This window comes from Schistocerca nitens, chromosome 4, assembly GCF_023898315.1.
Source record: "Schistocerca nitens isolate TAMUIC-IGC-003100 chromosome 4, iqSchNite1.1, whole genome shotgun sequence".
Lineage (NCBI taxonomy): Eukaryota > Metazoa > Arthropoda > Insecta > Orthoptera > Acrididae > Schistocerca > Schistocerca nitens.
The window spans coordinates 755,727,661-755,752,478 of NC_064617.1; the positions used below are offsets into that span (position 1 = coordinate 755,727,661).

Consider the following 24,818-nt stretch of genomic DNA (forward strand, 5'->3'; position numbering starts at 1 on the left):
CACTACTTGGAGAGCTATCCAGCGATCAGATCTTTGTAAACCGAGTTATAGACTTAGTCGTGTAAAGAAAAGACAGGCGCATTGCACTTGTATACAAGAAAATATAAGTGCTTCTTCTCTTGCTGCTGGAGTTCTACAAATTTGTCACCCTTTTTGAACAAGTTAGTTATTATTATTAGTGGCGGTGGTAGTGGTAGTAGTAGTAGTAGTAGTTGTTGTTGTTGTTGTTTTATTTGATGCATTTTGTTTCATTTGTTTAAATTATTGTTTATTGTATTATTTTGTCTCCCTATAATAACTGTAGAGTCTCCCCAACCTTCACAACTACGCTACTCCACTGTCCTTCACTACGAGATTCAAGTTTGTTTACACCTGCGCGCGGTCTAAGTTGTCTGGGTTGCTCATCTGCCCTCTTAAATTTAGCGTAGTTACACCACACGAGCCAGAAAATATAATTTATAATTATGATTATCACTTGTCAGGCGCGCCAATGGTTTCGCGCCCTGATTTCTCAGATATTGCTTGCGCGTTATGAACAACTGAAACTCTAGCACACGAAGGTGCCAATATGGCAACTGGAGAGATAAAATAAATGAAAAACACTTATACACCACTGAAACTGGTATAGATAGCTGCCATTTTGATAAACTAAAATATACAACAATGGAAATTTTGACTAACTATTTCTAACTATTTTAAGCGAAATGATGTGAAAGAGACTGTTCTAACTGGAAAAACGAAACGGAAATTTGGAATTTAGAGAGCGAAAGGAAAAGGAATAACGCGTAGAGAACGAATTCTCATTAGCCGATTGAATACTTGGTACGCAAAGCTTCAAACGTAACGAAAAGTCGTACTCACTTTTCGTTGTCTTGAGCGCTGCAATTTACGGCTGTTGTGGTTTCGTACTACGATTTTTTTTCTTTTTTACTGATTTTTCTGCGACACGCTTCCAAATCTCCCCCTGTTGGTAGCGTGAAAAATAAAAAGAGCAGATTAAGTTTTAGTCAAGTCCCTATTCGGGCGCCACATCTGGCGTTAGGAACTTGCTTATTAATAATGCTGTAACTGTTGTTTGGTAATATTTACTAACAAAATGCAACCTAACGCTAGATTGCGTACTTAGGCTATCCTGTGTGGCCGTTTTTTAGGTAGACTTTAAAAGAGAGAGAGAGATTATTAATTGATCACCGATGCGTCGGTTCTCGATTGTGTTCAGGAGACGTACGGATTGATTACGCGAATAATTGACATTTTGACCCGGATTGCCTTCACGCAATCAGAAACTTCGATGAAAATACCTAAGGGATCTATTTGAATATAAAAATGGAAAGGAAAGCAAATTAGTGGAATTTCGTAAGAGAAAGATTAACATATCGGAAGTTACATTAGTGATCTCCCAAATACAATCGAGACACCGCGATAAAGAGCGAACCTGTAACAACGCTCATATACAATTTGAACATCATTTTTGGTTAGTGAAAGAAAAGAATAAGAAGAAATTTACTGCATCGTAAAATATTAATATATTTCGAACAAATTGGCTTTAAGCTTCTACACATTGACAAATACACAATAAATGCATGACTTACATCTGATATTTCTTTTGTAAATGGCGCAGTCCAATAATCGCTGCTTTGTCAGTCCGTTCCTTCTTAAAATTAAATGTCCTTGCGTGTGCGTAAGTACATTGTATCCACACCCGAATAACCGAAATGTTTATTCGTTGTTTCATATAGTTTTTACACAAAATAAAAATACAACTTGTAGCAATGCTATGTAGTACGTCTTAACATGTCGGCGACCAAAAGTACAAGGGATAATGAATTCTCTAGAATATTTCTTAACAAAAGATAGATTGTTCTTTCTTCTGTTTCGCAGCTTCTTGCTATCAAGCGCTGCGGCAATGATTTTAAATATCTGCGCCGAGCGGGTCATAGTGTTTATTTAGAGTATTTAAACACTTGACGCGCTTTTTGGTATAGGCGCACATTAAAAAAAATATTTCCTCTCTTTACTCTCCCGCTGTGATGCTTAACATCTTTACGAATTACAGCTCGTTGGCTGTCCTTTTCTTTAATGACAAATATCTCGGATCCAAAGTAGCTGAAATCCAATAATATTAACACTTTCCACAAATGTAACCTCACCCGCTGTGTCCCGCTAGTGCAGGGATTTCAATCATCTATCGGGTGTAGAAACACATCTACCAACTTTCGCTTGTGTCGCACAACTCCTTCTTGGTGTTGCGATATTTTTTCCGTCAGCGTATTTATCGATAGATTCATTAGTATATCGGAAATTACAATGACCGTTATTTAAATGAGATTTGGCCTTGTTTGACTTCTGCGATACGTGAATAAATGATTATTTGACAGCGACTCCTTATTATAGTCACAGCGGATGTACCAAAGTAATTACCATTATTATAACTGTTTCTTTCAAGTTTCCAGTCTGCCCCCTCAGCCGATTTGGTTGCGCTAACGCAGCTGCTCGACTGCTCACCGCCCCTAATGGTGTTCAACTTAAACTTTGAACTTTGTTTTTTTCGAAAACGCTTGATAAGCACATCGAAATACCGTAGAGCAGCATTCATTATACTCGAGTAAATGCTACATTCTTGAGAGCTGAGGTTCCGTGCTGAGATTTCCCAGTTAGTGGCAGAATAACTTACAATTTAATTAGCAAGCGTTGAATACTATGTTGAATACTATTCTGGCAGTGATAAGACATAAAATTTCCTTGTTCCTTTTGTCAAACTAGACTTGTCATTTCCTTTTCTTGGCGACAACAGCGTTTCATGCTGATTCTATAGTGACTTTATCGGCATGTGATACTGTTAAGATCTCCTCCGTTCGTGTTGACTAGTTTGTGTGTCAGATGGTCTGAAATACAGCTTTCGTACTCTATGGTGATATTCTCATTTTAAGTTTTAACGTGTCATACTTCCTCGTACGGGATTTGCTTAAATGAGTACAAGGCTTTGGATATGAAACCAACTCGACCGATTAGAGTTTGTGGTCTGTCCAATAATCTTTAACGTTCGTTGAGCCTTGTCGTGAAAACGTTATTCTTATCATGCTATCAGCCGATAACAAACAATAATACGTCAGTAATCAGTACATGCATCCATGTAGTGCTGTAGATATACACTGAAGAACCAAAGAATCTCCCGGGTTCGATTCCCGGCGGGGTCAGGGATTTTCTCTGCCTCGTGATGGCTGGGTGTTGTGTGATGTCCTTAGGTTAGTTAGGTTTAAGTAGTTCTAAGTTCTAGGGGACTGATGACCATAGATGTTAAGTCCCATAGTGCTCAGAGCCGTTTGAACCATTTGAACCAAAGAATCTGGTACACCTGCCTAACATCGTGTAGGGCCCCCGCAGGCACACAGAAGTGTCGCAACACGACCTAGCATGAACTCGACTAATGTCTGAATTAGTGCTGGAGGGAACTGACACCATGAATCCTGCAGGGCTGTCCATAAATCCGTAAGAGTACGAGAGGGTGGAGATCTCCAGTGTTCATGTCTGTGGTGTTTGGAGGCCAGCAGAAGTGTTTAAACTCAGAAGAATGTTCCTGGAGCTACTCTGTAGAAGTTTTGGACGTGTGCTGTGTCACATTGTCCTGCTGGAATTGTCAAAGTTCCTAGGAAAGCACAATGGACACGAGTGCATGCAGGTGATTACACAGGATGCTTACGTACGTGTCACATGTCAGAGTCGTATCTAGACGTATCAGCAGCCCAATATCACTCCTACTGGACACGCCTCACATCATTACAGAACCTCCACGAGCTTGAAAAAAAAAAAGAAGGTTCAAATGGCTCTGAGCACTATGGGACTTAACAGCTATGGTCATCAGTCCCCTAGAACTTAGAACTACTTAAACCTAACTAACCTAAGGACATCACACAACACCCAGTCATCACGAGGCAGAGAAAATCCCTGACCCCGCCGGGAATCGAACCCGGGAACCCGGGCCCACGTGCTTGAATAGCCCACTGCTGAGGTGCGGGGTCAATGGTTTCATGAGGTTGTCTCCATACTCGTATACGTTTGCCCGCTCGATACAATTTGAAACGGTACTGGTCCGACAAGGCAATATGTTTCCAGTCATCAACAGTCCAATGTCCGTGTTGACGGGCCCAGGCGAGGCCTAATGGTTTCATCAAGAACACACGAGTGGGCCTTCGGTCCGAAAGCCCATATCGACGATGTTTCGTTGAATGGTTCACACGCTGACACATTTTGATGGCCCAGCACTGAAATCTGCAGCAATTTGCGGAAAGTTTGCACTTCTGTCACGTTGAACGATTTTCTTAAGTCGTCGTTGGTTCCGTTCGTGCAGGTTCTTTTTCCGGCCGCAGCGCAGTTGGAGATTTGATGTTTTACTGGATTCCTGATATTCACGGTACACTCGTGAAATTGTCGTACGGGAAAAGTCCCACTTCATCGCTACCTCGGAAAAGCTGTGTCTCATCACTCGTGCGCCTGCTATAACATCACATACTCACATCTTCATAACCTGCCGTTGTAGCTGCATTAACCAATCTGACAACTGCGCCAGAAACTTGTTGTCTTATACAGGCGTTGCCGACCGCAGCGCCGTATTCTGCCTGTTTAAATATCTGTATTTGAATACGCATACCTATACAAGTTTCTTTGACGCTTCAGTGTAGAAGCGCCGGTAAGAACATTAAGTGCTAAACCGTAATTCCCCCACTGCGTCAGGCTATCTTCAACCTGTTCCACAACATCCTTCACAGCCTTGAATGCCTGTACCACTATAATTCACGAAGCTCAGAAAAATTTTAAAATTCTGAAACTGAGAAATTTTCTGGAAGTAGACACTATTCCTCTCTAAGTTATACAAAATGGAGCAATACTTCCCCAAGACCAGATATTTCTCTCAGTTATTTACGAAAAACCCAAACAGTACTAACCGACACGAAAATGCCACCTTTTCGCTATTTTATTTTATTCTTTTATGCATCGTTGCAGCTCCGGTAACTACCATGCCATGTGTCTGCTTTCCATCACAGGACAGACCGTCACTAGAATTCTGCTTAATACGCATATTTCTAGTATTCTTTCAATTATAAAAGATGGTGAATACTATTCCTAGTGTCGCTAGGTGGATGGTTTTAAGACGGTTTGGTTCACCTGCACTGATCAAAGCGCTTCACTATTGATAAGTTATATTTTGTATCAAATGGACGCCTCAGAGAAATTTGCCTTCACAAAAAGGTTTCAGTTGGGCTGCGTGTTCAGAGCTTTACCTTTATTCCTCTACCGTTTTCAACGGGACTGTTCCCGGTTTTTCGTTATGTATCCCGTTGTCTCGATATAAAATTTTAACGGGACGATACATGTCTCGTTTTTCCATAGACTCTTACTTGGCGATAATTTAACATTTTCATTTAGTTCTCTCTAGATTTTTATTTGTTTTATTCGTCAGTTTTGTATCGTACGTTTTTCATACTTTCTTACTGAGATCTATGTGCAACTTGCATGATGAAGGAAATGCAATCGCTAACTGTCACGTTTGAAGTATTAAGTTTTCTCAGCCCTTGAACCGTAACGAGAGCGGAGAAGGAAAGTACACGTTGGCAGTAGTTGTACGTGTAGAAGACTTTCAACTACGTTCATCCACGCTGGCAACTCTGGCACGAGTTTCACATTCATGATTTTTTATGTTTTTTGTGGTAGAAATGACGCAAGGAGGTAACAAGCTTTTGTGAAAGCTCAGTATAGGGACGTTAATACTCAAATGTCGCGCTTGTCTGTTCAAACGGCTGTTCAAATGGTTCTGAGCACTATGGGACTTAACATCTGAGGTCATCAGTCCCCTAGAACTTAGAACTACTTAAACCTAACTAAACTAAGGACATTACACACATCCATGCCCGAGGCAGGATTCGAACCTGCGACCGTAGCGGTCGCGCGGTTCCATTCTGAAGCGCCTAGAACCGCTCGGCCACACCGGCTGTTCGCTTGTCCGTAGTAATGAATATGAATTAGCTACAACACTGTCAAACATAATAATAATTGTTACCCACGTCGATAGCAACAGCCAGATCAGTGAATGTGAAACGTAGAAAACTTGTATGGAACCTGATACTTACGTTATTTAACGTACCACATAAGCCACCACATCTGTAGCGGAAGAGAAAACCACACAGACGTGATGAGAAAAACGTCAAAAACAATGATGGCAGAGCACTTGCCCACGATAGGCAAAGGTCCCGATTTCGAATCTCGATCCGGCACAGTTTTAATCTGCCAGGAAGTTTAATAAAGTAACAGCTTCCTAAACACAAAAGAAACCAATTCCACAATTGTTGCTGCATGTGAACCACAAACGGCAAGCGTGTTCTACACATTCGAATTTGGAGCAAAAGTAATTACATTTACAAAAATGTTCGGGTATTTCAAAGTCGAGTGAAGTGTAAAAATAGGCGAATCTTTAGAATTGTGGCAACCACCAATTTCGAACATGTGGTTACAAATGTTGAAATGTGTGTGAATTCCTAAGGGACCAAACTGCTGAGGTCACCGGTCCCTAGACTTACACTCTACTGAAACTAACTTATGCTAAGGACAACACACACACCCATGCCTGAGGGAGGACTCGAACCCCCGGCGGAAGGGGCAGATTTGGTTACAGATTTTGAGAAGAAGTGTTTTGATTGAGGACTCGATGATCATTGACTGAGTCTGGTATGAACGCCCATTGTGTTCGCTCACCTGTATCGGTGTATGTTGTTTATAGTAATAAAGTACTTCATTTCTAAGTTTAGTTGTGTGTTGGTGATCTCTTCTGCACAACGATTCGCTGTGGGAATAGGAAATGCCACAGACTCTAGGCCTATACAAAATTGTTACATGTCAAAGAAACAGTCTACAATAATAAGAACAGAAATATATGCTTCTCATGCGTCTGAAAATAGTTTCCACCCCACACTTGCTTAACATTTTCCCAATACGATCTGTGACCTTACTAATGAACGGAAGAAAAATCTTGCCGTTTGGCGACTGTTGTTCGTCGTTGCTCCTGATTCTCTGCCTAGAGCGAAGTGCTCGATGTTTATCCTTGCTAGAATAGTCTTTCTTCGCGAAAGTTGACCGTAGATGTTCAGTCTCATCTTTTAAATAAACAGGTTCACAAATTTTGTGCGTCCTGTCTACCAAGGTTTTTATTACACCTTTTTTGTCTAGGGTGTTGGTTTGAATCTTTATGCAGATAACGATCAGTATGTGTGGCCTTTCTATACACCTTATGGCCCAACGTTTCGTCCCGTCGTTTAATCACAGACACATCCAGGAAGTTCAATTGCCCATTACTCTCCGTCTTCATAGTTAATTGGATTTTCGTATTAATGCTGTTTTAATGTGTCAGGAAGACATCCAAACTCTGCTCCGTATGTCCATACTACAAACGTGTTCGACATAGCGACACCATCTAGTTGGACACTTACTGGCAGTTTGTAATGCCCGCTGTTCAAAAGTCTCCGTAAACAAGTTAGCCACAGCAGGACTAAGATAGTAGTAGGGAGTTGAAGTTATGAGCGCAGTTTTGATATAAAATTTATATGCAAATTAATTAAATTGATTAATTAATCACCCCCACCCACCCCGTCCACCCCCGCGCTGACGCCACCACCCTTGCCCTCGACACGCCCACCCCCAGATGACGTCACCTGTTTTTCTCTGCCGACTGGAGGGCCTCAGCACCCTTCCCCCGCTCTCCAACCACCCATCCCTCAACTTACCGTATTGGCCAGAATTTCGAATTCTGGCGGGAATTTGTTTGTCCCAGAGCTGTGCTGACGTCTCGCCCCACCTGGGAATTGGCAGGAAATTAAAATTGGCAGGGCCCTTTCCGGAATTCGAACTCGGGTCCTGCTGAGCGGAAACCCCAAATGCACCACTCCCTAACACTATTAAGCCACCAGAGGCGCTTGGAAGTGATGAGAAATTAAAAATGGCATTACCCTTTCCAGGACTTAAATCCTGATTCTACTGGATGGAAATCCCAAGAGCACTCCCCCCTCCTCCAACACATGGGAACTATCCATATGCGGGAGAGGAAGGATTTTTCGTGTATCTCTAAATATAGTAAACTTTCTCGATTCCATTGATTTCGGCCAGTGCTCCAACACGTGACCAGTTTCCATTGCTGTTTACTGTAAATGCCAATATTTTGTATTCCCCCTCCGTAGCCAGATTTTTCCATATGGTCTGTTTAAATCCGTGCATAAACCTGGCCTGCACATCTGCAACAGCTTCTTCCTTTTCCAATTGCAGCTTATATTCTTCCTTTATGGTAGTTGTCTACTCCATATACAACAGTTCCCTTTTCTTCACTTCGATGTCCTCCATTTTCAGTTTTCTTCTCCGTACACTTCGTAAATTAACTGCGCATAAAGGAGTAATTTCTTTAACAGGAAATGGTTTAAGTCTGTTCGATACATTGGTCCAATTTGGCGATATCTATATCGGACGGTATTGCGGAGAACAGCCCATGTGGGGTTGCTAGTCCCCCATCGGGCGCCTCCCCAGGTGGCGGATAGGGGAAAGCCTCTCAGATATGGGTGGCAGCGGTGAAAAGAAATACCGGGGGTGGACCAAAACTAGCAACGTGGTAGCGTCTGTACTCTAGCGAAGCGGCCTACCAAAGGCGTCTGTACCCCACGTCAGGGGCGGCCTGGAAATTCCGTTTCTGAAGCAAGCGTGGCGATTATGCTTCTCACTTTTGAGTCATGATGTGTGGCATTAATGTTAAATTTTCCGGAGTAATAGTCTCACAATCGGATCTCCGTTTGGGAGCAACTTTGATGTTCCAAACACCAAGACGTGCTGATTGTGAGAAGAAGATGCAGATTCTTCAAGTCTGTACATATAACTGTCGCTCCCTAATAGGCAACGACAGACTAGAAGAGATCGAGAAAGAGCTTACAAAAATCAACTGGATTATTGTTGGTTTAAGTGAAGTACTCCGAAAAGGGGAAGCTGTCTCTGTTTGCACTCTGGAAACTTGTTCTACTTTTGAGGCGACCCCGAAGGAAAACGCAGTGGAGTTGGGTTCTTAATTAACAAGAATATCGCTGAAAGAGTATCTGTCTTAGAAGGAAATTCCAGCAGGATAGCTCGAATGGCCCTTAAGGTGGCGAATAGGGATAAAATACAGATTATTCAGGCATACGCTCCCACCTCAAACCAACCTGACGACGAAATTGAATCTTTTTATGAAAGCCTGGATAGCATCTGTAAAAAAAAAAAGGTAGCGATTGTCACTTCCAGTTGGTTATTGGCGATTTTAATGCAAAAGTTGGCACCAAGAAACGAGGTGACACAGTGGTGGGCAACTATGGGATCGATGACCGAAATGATAGAGGTGAGAGATTAGTCCAGTTCACTGATTACACCAATATGTCAATCATGAATACGTTCTTTAAGAAGCACCCTGACCGAAAATGTACTTGGAGGAGCCCAATTTCAGTGTTAAAAAGGATAGACTTTATTCTGTCAAACATTCCGCAGATTGTAAAAGACGTATCGGTGCTAAATCAGTTCAACACTGGCAGTATCACTGTCTGGTGAGAGCAAGGGTCGAACTCAATGTAAGAGATGAAAGGAATAAACTTATGAAAGGGAAGAGAAGTGTAACCAACTAGAAAAACGTGGAAGAACATTCGTCGAAATTCCAAGAAGTCCTGCAAAGGAAGTTCCACGTAACTAAAGATGGAGATTTGGCGGAAATGATTGTTCCAAGTACACAATAAGTTGGTGGCCTATGCCAAAAGAATAAGCAGCCAAAGAAATTCAGTGCCAAAACTGAAAAACCTCTTACGACAGAGGAGACAAATGAAAATCCAAACCGATCGTGACATGGTATCGTATTCCGAACTATGTAAGGCAGTGCGAAGAGAAATTATAGCTGACATACAGAAATTCAGTGAAGACACCTTATGAGCAAGCTTAGAGAACAAGACGAGTTTAAAGTCAGCCAAACGCAAACTCACAATCGGTAAAAAGCAGATTATCGCACTTGATGGAAATGACAGTCGAATCACTGAAAAGGAGGAGCTTTTGAAGTTCATCAGAGACTTTTATAGCAATTTGTATAGCAAACCAAGGGAAAATTTGAGTGTATTAAATTAAATGACGTACCTAGTGTTCCAGATATACTCCCATCGGAAGTTAAGTGTGCTCTAGGTAGCATGAAGAAGGGAACAGTGCTGGGTGACGATGAGCTCCGTGTTGACATCCTGAAACTGGCAGGGGGGGGGGGGGGGTAACAATAAATCACTTGGCAAAAGTATTTTCTTCCTGCCTGCATTATGCTCCAATCCCACTATCGTGGAACAAGGCAAAGATTATATCGATACACAAGAAAGGAAGTATCCACAATATAAAAAACTATCGTCCTATCAGCTTTCTCTCAATTTTGTACAAAATTTTCACAAAGATCCTGTTAAATCGAATTAGTTACACCCTAGACTCAGCCCAACGTATGCAAAAAGCAGGATTCCGAAGCAATTTTAGCGCTATTGACCACCTTCTAACCGTTAGTGAAGTGATAAGCAGAGCAAATGAATACCAACTGCCTCTCTGCATTGCCTTTGTTGATTTTGAAAAGCCGTTTGCCTCCGTTAGCCATATAGCTGTCCTCCAAGCTTTGAGTGAGCAAGGAGTGGGAGCAGCGTACATTGAAGTGCTCAGCAATATCTAAGAAACTTCTTCAGCTTATGTTAATATCGGTGAATCAACTCAAGAATTCCGCATCATGAGGGGTGTCAAGCAAGGCGACCCCATCTCGCCAAACCTGTTCTCGGCTGTACTGGAAATGGCTATGTCAAAGTTTAGCTGGGAAGGTAAGGGAATTAGAATTAATTGAAGAAGACTTACCAACTTGAGATTTGCTGATGATAATGTCTTACTGGCCAACGACTTCACAGAGCTCCACAACGTAGTTACATATCTTGCATCGGGATGTCAGTTGGTTGGCTTGAACATGAACCTTTCCAAAATAAAAGTAATAGCCAACAAATGGGTCACAGCTGGAGATGTGAAAGTCAAGGACAGTCCATTAGAAGAGGTCAGTGATTAAATCTACCTTGGCCAGATTATAAATATGAAGGGAGATATAAGATCAGAAATCTATCAGCGCATCAAGCTTGGCTGCAAAGCATTTGGGAGGAATTCAACAGTATTCAGATCAAAAATGCCAGTAAATCTGACGAAACCATTATTTGATCAATGCATTCTTCCTGTGCTACGTATGGTTGCGAGACATGGACACTGAACTCATTTACAAAAGGGAAACTTAGGACAGCACAGAGAGCCATGGAAAGATGAATGCTGGACTATACAAGAAATGATAGGAAAGGGGCAGATGACATCCGGTCTGTGACGAAGGTTAAGGACATCTTAGAGACAATAGGCTCCTTGAAATGGCAGTGGGCTGGCCACGTCACGAGAAGAAAAGACGGCAGATGGACGAAGCTAGTACTGGAGTGGAGTCCGAGAGAGCATCGGGGGCCTAGAGGGAGACCACCGGACAGTTGGGACAAAGATATCAAGAAGATCGCTGGTAGCACCTGGCAGAGAACTGCCCAAGACCGTTCCACTTGGAGAGGACTGCTGAAAGCCTACCTGAATCCACGACTCGAAGAAGCCATATCATTTAATAATTGAATTGGCTTATGATGATGATGATGATGATGACGATGATGATGATGATGTGGAGAACAGTGTTCTAGGCTGAGAAAAATAAGTTTCCCCTGCTTTAACATAAACACTTCTGCGTAATACTTATATTGTCATTTTTGGAGTCAGAGTTAAGAACCTCCAAGTATTTTACAGTTAGATAATTAAAACTCTATGCAGACAGAGCGTAACTTATAAGCTTTCCTTGGTCTTGAGAGCCTGCAGATTTACTTGCACACCAGCCAATTTTCGTTCTTATCACCCCATTAGACAAATTGCGGAACGTTGTTAAAGACCACACAGCAACTGTTCTGTAAATTATTAGTCAGTTGACACCACATGGACGCAATTGACACTGAGTGGAGCACATTGTACATACACATTGTAAATATTGTTAGTTGGCTAATACACTTAAGCAGCTTTACACTGGGTCGAACACACGATCCATTCTGTGGTTGTATATTGTAGCCTCCAGCCTGGTAATGCCACGCTCCTTAGCCAAAGAAGACGTAAAAGTTTCCCGTAGTCGCATGTCTGGACACTTTATAAAATCTATAACATGGTTACCGATAACTTTGTTTACACCTGTACGTGTGATTTGACATATAAATTTGTTGTATACCTTTGCTCTACAACTGGAGCTCATCCACGTTAACAGTCTATTCCAGCTGTCTTATCGTTGTCTTGCTTTCCTGAAGGTCTCCTTCCATGCAGAAGTCGCGGGTTGATCTGCATTTTATTAAAAATTGCGGCATAATCTTGCGTCTGTGCCTAAATCGGAAAGGTAATAATCTTCTACAATTAGCTGCTGCAATATTCCAGGTAACTCTTCCATTAGGACATCCAGTTTAATGTCGGCTAATTGTACTTTATATGGTATAGCCACAGGATTTTTATATTTCTTCGAAATGGTTTCCATTGCTTCCTTGCCGATTTTATCCAGTATTCCTCTTGCTGTCACACTGTCGCTTCCATGTTGGAGAAATGGTAGCTTCGCCTTGACACCATGTCTTGCAGTAACGAACTTGGAGAATTTACTACGTAGACAGTAGTTAAATGAGCCACACGTCTCCTTGTTTAACATTACAGATCGCCCCTTCACTAACTGCTCCTGACAGTCCCCTTGATCACAGATTTTAACTACCATAAAATGGTAAAATAGGAGTAAGCACATTTAAATTATTCTTGCTAAGGGGCGTACCATTTTCGGTTTAATTTTTGTTTCCAATGTCAAAACAAAATTGTCCAGGTTCTCCTGTAGTAACCATAAACCAAAGCGTTGGCCGTTTAGTCTCGTCCTCCTCCCTAATAGCTGAGGCGTGTTAAGCACTTTGGATGAATCCATATTGACACTTTCAACTGCCACAGAAGACTGATCGGTTGCAGCAGTCATGCCTCCTTTTATGCGCTAAATATCTACCATGGTCACGTGGTCTTCCGGTCATACATTCTACATTTGATTTTACGGTCAATCCAACTGTAAACTCCTAGCTGAATTGCGTTATTTTGTGTGCAAGGTATCCGTGGGAAGGAGAGCGACTGCCCCACGCGACTCTCAAGAGCGAGGAAAGCTTATAAGTTATGCTCTGTCTGCATACAGTTTTAATTATATAGCTGTAAAAATACCTGGAAGTTCGTAACTTTGACTCCAACAAAGACAATAGACGTATTACGCAGAAGTGTTGTGTTAAAGCAGGAGAAACTTATTTTTCTCAGCCTAGAACACTGTTCTCCACAATACCGTCCGATATAGATATTGCCAAATTGAGACTGGTTCCTACGAATAATATTATACCCCAAGTCCTAATAAAAAGGGCCAATGTATCAAACAGACTTAAACCATTTCCCATTAAAGAACTTACTCCTTTAAACGCATTACTTTATTAAGTGTACGGAAAAGAAAACTGGAAATGGAGGACATCGAAGTGAAGAAAAGGGAACTGTAGTAGATGGAGAAAACTGCCATAAAGGAAGAATATAAGCTGCAATTGGAAAAGGAAGAAGCTATTTCAGATGTGCAGGCCAGCTTTACACACGGATTTAAACACACCGTATGGAAAAATCTGACTACGAAGGGGGAATACAAAATATTGGCATTTACAGTAAACAGCAATGGAAACTGGTCACGTGTTGGAGCACTGGCCGAAATCAATGGAATCGAGAAAGTTTACTATATTTAGGGATACACGAAAAATGTGTTTATTAAGGTCTATTCTCATTTGGATCTTTTTCAAAAAGATGATTATATTCTATCTAAGTGTGGTGAGCTGGATGTTGTCCACCTGCCTACAGAATAGCCATTTACCGAGATTAAATTTGATGGAGGAACTACATTTAATGGACAATCGTTTGCAAAAGTTGTAAACTTAAAGTTCTGTACAGAAATCCCGCAAAACTGTGGAGCAGGAGAGTGGCCGACATACACACAGAAAGACGTGGAACGCTTTAACAGTAGCGTCATGGAGGAGATACAAGGAAAAATGAAAATCCCCGAATGCTCTCGCCTAGAAGAACTGCAGGAAGGAACTGAGCTAATAGTTAATGCCATAAAACAAGCACTTAACAGGAAGAAAATTAGATATGTATTAAAATTCGTGATTATACCTTCTCTGTATTTGTCACATTACTGGTTGGAGAAAGAAATAGAGGATTCAGATATGGATTTAAGTTATAAGTTAAAATTAAATTGGACAACATTAAAACTACACCTAACAAAAATAACGAAAGAGTTGTTTTCTGTGTGTGTATATATACATGCAAAAGTTAATAAATATTTTGTACGAGAATATTTACCTTTCTTATTCGCTAACCTACCAAAAGTCGTAAGACATTTCCTGAATACAACGATCTATGTGCGTGTATTTCAGATGTGGAAGTGGGTGGTTGGCTGACCTTGAAAAGTAGTTAAAACGAGGTAGTTGAAAGCGTAGCCACCCCCGTTTGTTACCTTAGACTCGCTTACCGATTTTACAGGTGGCCTGAATTTTCTTGGTCCCCTGCCAGATCTTTTGTTAAGGTGTGACGGTGGCCGTTATTCGTGCATTAATATTTTGCTAGCCATCTAATGGCTTATGAGACCTCGATTCAATCTATTAAACGTGCTTGATTCGATCATTCTTTTCCCTACAGCTTACAGACAGCAGATACCAATCAAATTATACATCATCCTCGATTTTCATTTATGTCGACGATATTTGATTCCTAAATATACAGCTTAAATGTGATAATATGCCGGCCGCGGTGGTCTAGCGGTTCTGGCGCTGCAGTCCGGAACCGCGGGACTGCTACGGTCACAGGTTCGAATCCTGCCTCGGGCATGGGTGTGTGTTATGTCCTTAGGTTAGTTAGGTTTAAGTAGTTCTAAGTTCTAGGGGACTTATGACCTAAGATGTTGAGTCCCATAGTGCTCAGAGCCATTTGAACCATTTTTTTGTGATAATGTTTAGTGCTCCTTGCAGTTATAAGTACGGATAACTACAAGCGAGGTTCATTACAAAAAGGATATTGTCTGACTCGAAATGGCGAGGTACATATGACAGGGTCTGCTAATACACAGAAAATTCGTGGAGGATTTCGGTGCATAACTGATGCTGTGTCTATGTGAGGCATAGAACTAATTTAATTCTATTTTCATGTTATTTATTTATTTAATTATTGATTTTTGTTTCAGAAGCTATACCGGACAGCCCAGCTTCACTGTCACCGGCGCTGTCACCGCAGAACCCACCACCACCACCACCCCCAAGGTAGTACTTACTCCCTGAGGAGTATGAAAAAGCACGTGATGATGATGACTGTGTAGTACTGCTGTATGAAGTAATGAATATAGAGTAAAAGGACTATATTTTTATATACGAGAGTTGGAACTTTAATAGTGACAACTATTTATTTACAGCTCGTACAAAATAGATGTGTGTTTCAAAGTTTTACTGACCTTCTAAGTAGTCACCAGCATTGTGTATAACCTGTTGCCAGCGATGTGGAAGTCGTAGGATACTCTTAGCAGTGACAGTTGTGTTGAAAGTTCCAGTGGAGTGGTCTTTTTGCCCAACGAAATTGTAGCAGTTCTGAAGCGAATGCTGTGAATTGTTTCCTTCAGTTTAGAAATCGAATTGAACTCACGAGGGCTTAAGTCGGGGGAGTGCAGTAGATGGTATAGCGCTTAGCAAGCCCAACAGTCACACAAATCAGTAACAATCCTTAGGCTGAGTAAGTTCGTTGCTCCTATTTCAGTAGGAGTACAGTGTCATGTTGATGTAATGAATTGTGTCAATCTGGTATAGTACATGAGCATGCTGGTTCCAGTCGAAGTTAGTAAACGACGCTTTAGCGCTTTTCAATACATTTTAGATATCCATCAACCCACACACATTGATCATTAACCATGTAATTGACTTTTGTTTCATGAACACCCCTTAACCATCGAATTCGTCTGATCTGAATGCCATTTATACTGTTCTGGTTTGGAGCTACTGTCTGTGCCATGGTAGTTACAGCACTTGACTGACAATATGGTGCACGTTGTGTTCGGTGTCCATATCACGTCATGTCCAGACACTTGTGTTTAACAACATTCGTTTGAGCGGGCCTTGGTGTAACACCAGACAACACTACCCCATCGCTGTGGAAGATGAGATTAATTGTATAGGTCATCACTTTCAGATAGCTATTGGCACCGCTGCGATGTCATCCACATTTTTGTCAAAGAGAAACATTGCCTTTGTGTTTTATTTCTACCACCCTGTATTGCGGTAGCTGCATAGTTTATGCTAAGCAATGTTCAGCTTTCTGAGAAAGCCAGAGGATCGAAACGTGTTATGTTGGTTTAGCAGCAGCTGACAAGGATCTCTTTTCAGTACAGGTGATGAAACCTTAAATCAGTCTGTAGAGGCAACTTCGATCACGAACCACCTGCTCCAATAAACCAATACCTGCATATTTCATTGGATCGCCATGTATAGGCAATGCCCGAAATCAACTTTATTTGTTTCATGATTCCAAATCACAAAATGGTTCAAATGGCTCTGAGCACTATGGGACTTGACGTCTGAGGTCATAGTCCCCTAGAACTTACAACAACTTAAACCTAACTAACCTAAGAACATCACACACATCCATGCCTGATGCAGGATTCGAACCTGCGACCGTAGAGTTCGCGCGGATCCAGACTGAAGCACCTAGAACCGCTCGGCCACAACGGCCGGCTCCAAATCACAGATTCATTTCTACACGAAAGCGTAACGCTATCAGGGACTCGTGAGCGTGCCTGTAAACTAAAGATCGCATTTTTGTATGCAGGGTGACTGTAACATACCCGCTACGATCGTGTTCCTAATAGTGCAGTCCTTACACGAAATGTATGGTGTGGGCTGTAGAATCCCTCTGCAGTCAGCTTCAAATGTCAGTTCTCAATAGCGTTCCCATTTGACCTACCTGATGAGTGTAATCCAACTACTGAAAAAAAAAAAAAATTACTCACCATTCAATATGACTCTCATGATCAGTTTAATTGATTAACCTATCAAACTGATATCATTGACGTGCCGCCTGGTGGGCAGAGGAGATGGCTAGGGTACCACGGAATGATTCTTGGCGTTACTTTTTCTTTTACTTTTTTTTTCGTTGCGGCCGTACCTTTTATTTGAAATTTCAAACTCCCACCTACACAGTGAGAGACAGGATCTCTCGATTTGTTTCGTAAACGCTAGTATGATATAGCATTGCATTGGTAAAAGGGGACCCATCATAGTGTACAAAACAGCAACGTTCTCTTGAATTATAGATTGTTGTTGTGAAACGTAAAATGAATGTGTTTTTCTTTCCGAAATGTGAACCATTAGCGTGAAAGATTGTCTGAAATGTTTGTAATACACACGTGCATGACAGTTTATGTACAAATACTGAAAGCGAGAGACGCTCTCAGGTCGTGTAATTTGTTCAACAAACTGAAAGAAATTGCTTAATATAGATTTTATTTCTTTGTAGTTTAAATTCTCGCTTTTTCTTTACTCCGATGACTATTTCGAGATAACGAGGACATTCTGCGGTGATCGGTAATTTTCGCAGCAAAATAGTCGAAGTTTTTTTTTTTTTCTCTCCTGATTTTACACATGGTGGTGGACATGTCACTGCTGATCATTTGTGATCGATGGCGGTGGACTTCATTGGACGTCACAAAAAATGATATGTGACTGTAGTTGGATGCGAAAACTATACCAATTTTGTTCATAAAACTAAAATAAAATGGACTTTGCCTGTTTTCATGGAAAGAGGACATTTATTATTGGCGCGATTCTGTTTCACAAGCAACTGACTTTTGAAATAGCCATCTGGAGCATTCTCTGGATGGGTGGGGTTATGCTACTGCTTCTGCTGTGAGTGGTCGCCGGACACAGCCACTCTCTGTCGAGGGGACTGTGTGTGGGGGCTCTGTAGCTATATTTTAGATGAACAAGTTGCACTCTGTTGTGTTGGCGTCCCTGGAATTTCGTGGTTGTTCCAGAGGGCTCTGGCCTTTCAGAGAAACACGTTCAACAGATTGGAAGAAAGAGATGTTGACGTTAAATAAAAGTGTTTACCATCCTGGAACGAGAGGCCTATAGAAGGCCTTCGGGGCCTGTATAGTCTGTGTCAGGTCACCTCCACAGGTGTACCCTGCACATCGAGGAGATGCACATTCAAATACCGCCCCTCTGCAGTCTTTTAGGACGACGATTTTCCCCAGTACATGTGTTGCATTATGACCCGTTCACTACGAGTGCTGGTTTTTTTCACGACAATTTCGAAGTGTTATTAGAACTGTGACACATTTTTTTCCATCAGTTGTGGTAGTGTGTAAGTAGTGGGACAAAGTATGTATGGCCCCACTCTCCATTGTTGCCAAACTTATTCAAGATGGCGGCTATGATGTCATCCAAGATGGCGGCTTGTAGACTAGGCAACAGTCCATGATGTCATCCAAGATCAAGGCCATGTCAGCTGTTGACGTGAGTATAGTTATCCAAGATGCGTCTTTTGGTGGAAAAGTGCTGCAGCCCCCTGCCACGTCCTCCTCGCGGGAAGTTCAAATTCCATCAGGACAATGCAACATACCACAGCAACCTCCACTAACCTAAGAAAATGGTGGGAAAAAAGGGCACTTGGGCTACCTCCTACCTCCATTAATGTAAGTCACCTGACCGCCACCTCTTCCTAGGAATTGGCAGGAAAAGGACTCAGCCTGTGCTGGATAGGATGGACGTAAGTCTTTATTTTGGATGCATTCTTTTTTTAACAATTAGAGACAGTACCTCCATCCAGTGTGTTCGCCACGAGGTCCAGAGTCCAACTGGCCTAGTACACAGTACTGCCAGCAGAGGGCACCGTCGCCCCTCCTGTGATGTAATTCAAGATGGCGGTCTGGAGGGAGAAAAATGGCGGGAAAAGGACTTGGCCTGTTCTGGGCTGCTGGAGAGAGGAAGGAGTGTACTTTATTTATTTTTGGAACAATTTATTTAGGGACAGGTTTGACATAGTATATTTATTACACTGATACAAAACACTCAATCTGATGTGCTTGGGGTCACAATATACAGTGTGCAGACCTGCAAACTATTCGTAAATAATGCAATACACTGATGTGCTGACATGTAAACGACAACTAAATTATCAAAATAATGCATGTAAAATGCTCGGCAGACACGCTCACTACTCGTAGACTGTCCAAATAACGCATACCACAGCCTACAGACCTGCTCACAAAATAATGCAACAGGCAAGCAAACAACTCATAAAAGAAAGGCTCCAATGCATGCACACACCGTCCGCCACCCCCTGTCCACTGGACCTCACAGGATGCTGCTGCACATGTTCCCAGAAGTCAGGATGCACCAGCAGCCCCCGCGAACTGATGACACAGCTGCCAAGCCACGCACAGGTCCACGTTTGGGTCCCGCAAGCACGAGGTGGCAGCATCCCTTTCATACTTGACAAGTCAGACAATCCTGTCGAAATACATGTTCACCCATGCACCATTGCTGACACGATGAAGCATAGCTGTGGTGGGGGACCAGCGCCAAGAGAGATGTTTGCACAGCAGCTAAAAGATTTACAGTGTTATGCTGATGTCATGGGTCGCGCTATAGAGATATGTTTGACTGCAATCATAACGAGACAGCCCATTCGTCACTGAATTTACCCACCAAACTGCTGCTGGTGTGGGAGCACCGTCCGCCATTGTTTTCTGGAGACAAGACTTTCAGTGCCAAAAAACTATTTTACACAGACCACCATATTGCACCAACAATTAAACCCTGCAAAGTGCCCCTGTGTATCGTATAATACGGAAAGACTATTACTCAATTACACTGCTCTCCCACTGAGGGTGAATACAGACAGCACCTTATGTACTCCTTGCAGCAGTAGATATTTCCTGCGAGGTCTGGTAGTCATCCAATCCCAACGAATGATCAGAGCACCCTCAATGGATGAAAGTCACTCACAGAACTGTTGTGCAAAGATGAGCTCATTTCCCTTCGGCACAAATGCTTTACCGTTTCTGGACATGACCTGCTTGCTTCATTGCTTTTCTACGCACATCTTCAGACTCTGGGATTACAAGAACACATTATATTTCCACATGGTTTGCCATAAAATTATACAATTTACGCGATACATCTCGATATCAAGCGCACAGCAGTGTCCTACCAATCGATCGCGCAACACACCTCTGAAGAAATAGACTGGAAATTATTTCTCTAGAAACCTGAAACTTTAGAGAGGTGGGGCGTGCTGTAAACCACTGAGTAACTAGGAACTTATCTCGTCTGCGAAGACCTTTACTTGAGAACTCGGAAAAAAAAAAAAAAATAGAGGAAACTGATATTTCCACTTTCGATTACCTATTATTTACAAAGTCAGCTAAGGTGTTGCTTATGTCTAGAGAACCAGCAAATGCGTCTTCCACCCATCTTTCACCTGATAGATGCTAAATGAAAGCGCGAAATGTGCAGAAGCAAAAATGGTTCAAATGGCTCTGAGCACTATGGGACTTAACATCTGTGGTCATCAGACCCCTAGAACTTAGAACTACTTAAACCTAACTAACCTAAGGACATCACACACATCCATGCCCGAGGCAGGATTCGAACCTGCGACCGTAGCAGTCGCGCGTGCAGAAGCAGTCGACCAAACAATTTACATGGGAGGGAATAACGGTCCAGTGCAAACACATGTCCATATTGAATCTTGTCAGATTTCCACTCGATCACGAAAGTTATCCAACACATACTAAGTATTAGTTCGCTATTCACCCATCTAGAGAACAACACGGTTATATCAGCTACATTCCTACACTCCAACAGGCTTCTCCATTCGGACGACTCCTACCACTAATGGGAAACATGAATCATTCCCGCCACAGGTCACTGGTGCTGCACGCCAAGTACACATAGACAGAATCGTTCTAGGAAAAAACCCAACCTCATATATATTTCATCCCTGTACTTATAGTTGAATGTTACGATTGTGGTCTCAGTTGAATGACATTTGACAATGAGCGAACTATCGGAAATACATCCTGCTGATAGCAGTGGCTCTGGAAATACACTCCTGGAAATGGAAAAAAGAACACATTGACACCGGTGTGTCAGACCCACCATACTTGCTCCGGACACTGCGAGAGGGCTGTACAAGCAATGATCACACGCACGGCACAGCGGACACACCAGGAACCGCGGTGTTGGCCGTCGAATGGCGCTAGCTGCGCAGAATTTGTGCACCGCCGCCGTCAGTGTCAGCCAGTTTGCCGTGGCATACGGAGCTCCATCGCAGTCTTTAACACTGGTAGCATGCCGCGACAGCGTGGACGTGAACCGTATGTGCAGCTGACGGACTTTGAGCGAGGGCGTATAGTGGGCATGCGGGAGGCCGGGTGGACGTACCGCCGAATTGCTCAACACGTGGGGCGTGAGGTCTCCACAGTACATCGATGTTGTCGCCAGTGGTCGGCGGAAGGTGCACGTGCCCGTCGACCTGGGACCGGACCGCAGCGACGCACGGATGCACGCCAAGACCGTAGGATCCTACGCAGTGCCGTAGGGGACTGCACCGCCACTTCCCAGCAAATTAGGGACACTGTTGCTCCTGGGGTATCGGCGAGGACCATTCGCAACCGTCTCCATGAAGCTGGGCTACGGTCCCGCACACCGTTAGGCCGTCTTCCGCTCACGCCCCAACATCGTGCAGCCCGCCTCCAGTGGTGTCGCGACAGGCGTGAATGGAGGCACGAATGGAGACGTGTCGTCTTCAGCGATGAGAGTCGCTTCTGCCTTGGTGCCAATGATGGTCGTATGCGTGTTTGGCGCCGTGCAGGTGAGCGCCACAATCAGGACTGCATACGACCGAGGCACACAGGGCCAACACCCGGCATCATGGTGTGGGGAGCGATCTCCTACACTGGCCGTACACCACTGGTGATCGTCGAGGGGACACTGAATAGTGCACGGTACACCCAAACCGTCATCGAACCCATCGTTCTACCATTCCTAGACCGGCAAGGGAACTTGCTGCTCCAACAGGACAATGCACGTCCGCATGTATCCCGTGCCACCCAACGTGCTCTAGAAGGTGTAAGTCAACTACCCTGGCCAGCAAGCTCTCCGGATCTGTCCCCCATTGAGCATGTTTGGGACTGGATGAAGCGTCGTCTCACGCGGTCTGCACGTCCAGCACGAACGCTGGTCCAACTGAGGCGCCAGGTGGAAATGGCATGGCAAGCCGTTCCACAGGACTACATCCAGCATCTCTACGATCGTCTCCATGGGAGAATAGCAGCCTGCATTGCTGCGAAAGGTGGATATACACAGTACTAGTGCCGACATTGTGCATGCTCTGTTGCCTGTGTCTATGTGCCTGTGGTTCTGTCAGTGTGATCATGTGATGTATCTGACCCCAGGAATGTGTCAATAAAGTTTCCCCTTCCTGGGACAATGAATTCACGGTGTTCTTATTTCAATTTCTAGGAGTGTAGATGGTGATTGCGGGAGTGTATATTATCAGACCAGCAGTGTGGTTACACGTCACCGCCGGTGCACCCTCGTAATAAAATTACCGAACTTTGAAAGTGATTCGGCTAAGGAGCGTGGTGTGAAACCAGTATTTGCCACTCCCTCATGCCGCCGCCACTAGATATTTCTCCAGTCTTTGTAATGTGTTCTGTCTCGATGCCATGTCAGAGGTTCTGCAGTATATCCACTAAGTTATAGGCGACGATTGATTGAGAAGGGTCACAAACAGTAGTAGATGTTGTGTTGACTGAGGTCGTAAGCAAAGTACACTAGAAACTTCCTGGCAGATTAAAACTGTGTGCCCGACCGAGACTCGAACTCGGGACCTTTGCCTATCGCGGGCAAGTGCTCTACCAACTGAGCTACCGAAGCACGACTCACGCCCGGTACTCACAGCTTTACTTCTGCCAGTATCTCGTCTCCTACCTTCCAAACTTTACAGAAGCTGTCCTGCGAACCTTGCAGAACTAGCACTCCTGAAAGAAAGGATATTGCGGAGACATGGCTTAGCCACAGCCTGGGGGATGTTTCCAGAATGAGATTTTCACTCTGCAGCGGAGTGTGCGCTGATATGAAACTTCCTGACAGATTAAAACTGTGTGCCCGACCGAGACTCGAACTCCCGAGTTCGAGTCTCGGTCGGGCACACAGTTTTAATCTGCCAGGAAGTTTCATAACAGCGCACACTCCGCTGCAGAGTGAAAATCTCATTCTGGAAAGTACACTAGCTTTTCAGCTCTCTAGTGCTACGCTTTCTGTAGAAATTATGTCTATGATTAGGAATCAAGTCTTTCCATTCAACCACGTACCTGCTTTGGATCCTATGGAGAAGTCCTTTAATGCTTACAGCCACTAGTGAATTATATTTCTGGCACTCTCATATCACGAAACGAGCCAACTTTCTCTAACCTATCTGCTACAATAAAATTCCAACAAGGTTTTAGGTAGCCCCTATGCATCTAGCAACTACCCCTCGATTCTGCGCTACCATCCATGCAGCTTTGCACATGTGATCGTTCCAATAAGTCAGAACTGAGTAGAAGTTGGAGAAAACTATATCTACCACCTTCTGCAATCTGTGTAGAAACAGGCAAAGCTGAGTTACTGGACAGTACTGTGTTTTGACCATTCGACAGACACGAAGCCTGCTCCTGCAACACTAGGTAATATAAAAGACAGTACGGGAATGGGGGGAAGGACGTGGATTTTGCTACTGCATTGTGGTGCTTCTCAAAACTACAAACATTTACTACAGATCCACATTCCTCAGGCCCCATTCATGTCTATCGCCCAAAATTCTATCATCACTATTCTGTACCACCCACCTGAGAAAAATTACGAAATATAAAAGCTCCACTAACTTCATCCAATAGAGAACTTGATAAGATTTTTACCACATCTCTCTCCTCGCATATATTGAAAACAAATACCGCATGCGTGCCAGCATCGAGTACATGTGACAGTCCTATTAAATACACAGGTACTGATCCACTACACAGACCAGTTTAAAATTTCATCACCTGTACTGTAGGAAGATGACCGTATCTCACAGACTATACTGTACATCGCAAGAGACGCTCTCTGTAATCTTGTGTCGTTGTTTGAAACATTGGTTTTTTCTGCTGTAACACACTTTGTACACTGTCATACATTTTCTTTTTCTGCTTCGACTTCGAGGTCTGTGTCAGGTTCTAATCCATTGCCTCTTGCAGAAAACTAGACGCCGCACATTGTAAATCATGTTGTTACAGCGGGTACCATAACACGCCACACACTGGATGATTTTAAATAAAAGACAGTTAAACATAAGGAACTCTCTAGATTGCATCATCAGTCTACCATTAAATCGTACCTAGTTACAACTCGATCTCAACCGACCAATCCATCCACTCTATATCGTCCCTTAACGCAGATGCAAGTACATTTAGAGGCAGATGGTTCTCTGTCTTCCTAAAAAGCATCAAACATAGTAATCAACTCGTGTGTATCACTGTTATCTCAATAGACATGCAGTAGAATGCTGCATCAACGGAAAAAAGTGATTGTTTCCCTTACTCCCTT

The 24,818-nt window shown here is 43.1% G+C and overlaps 1 long non-coding RNA gene across 2 annotated transcripts in view; it reads left to right on the top strand.

The window, feature by feature from the left end:
- Nucleotides 1-24,818, top strand: part of LOC126253047 (uncharacterized) — a 153,677-nt gene that overhangs the window by 94,685 nt on the left and 34,174 nt on the right. For both annotated transcript variants that reach the window (XR_007545887.1, XR_007545888.1), the window contains exon 2: nt 15,383-15,458. This is a non-coding gene — a long non-coding RNA (uncharacterized LOC126253047). The remainder of the gene's footprint in view (nt 1-15,382; nt 15,459-24,818) is intronic.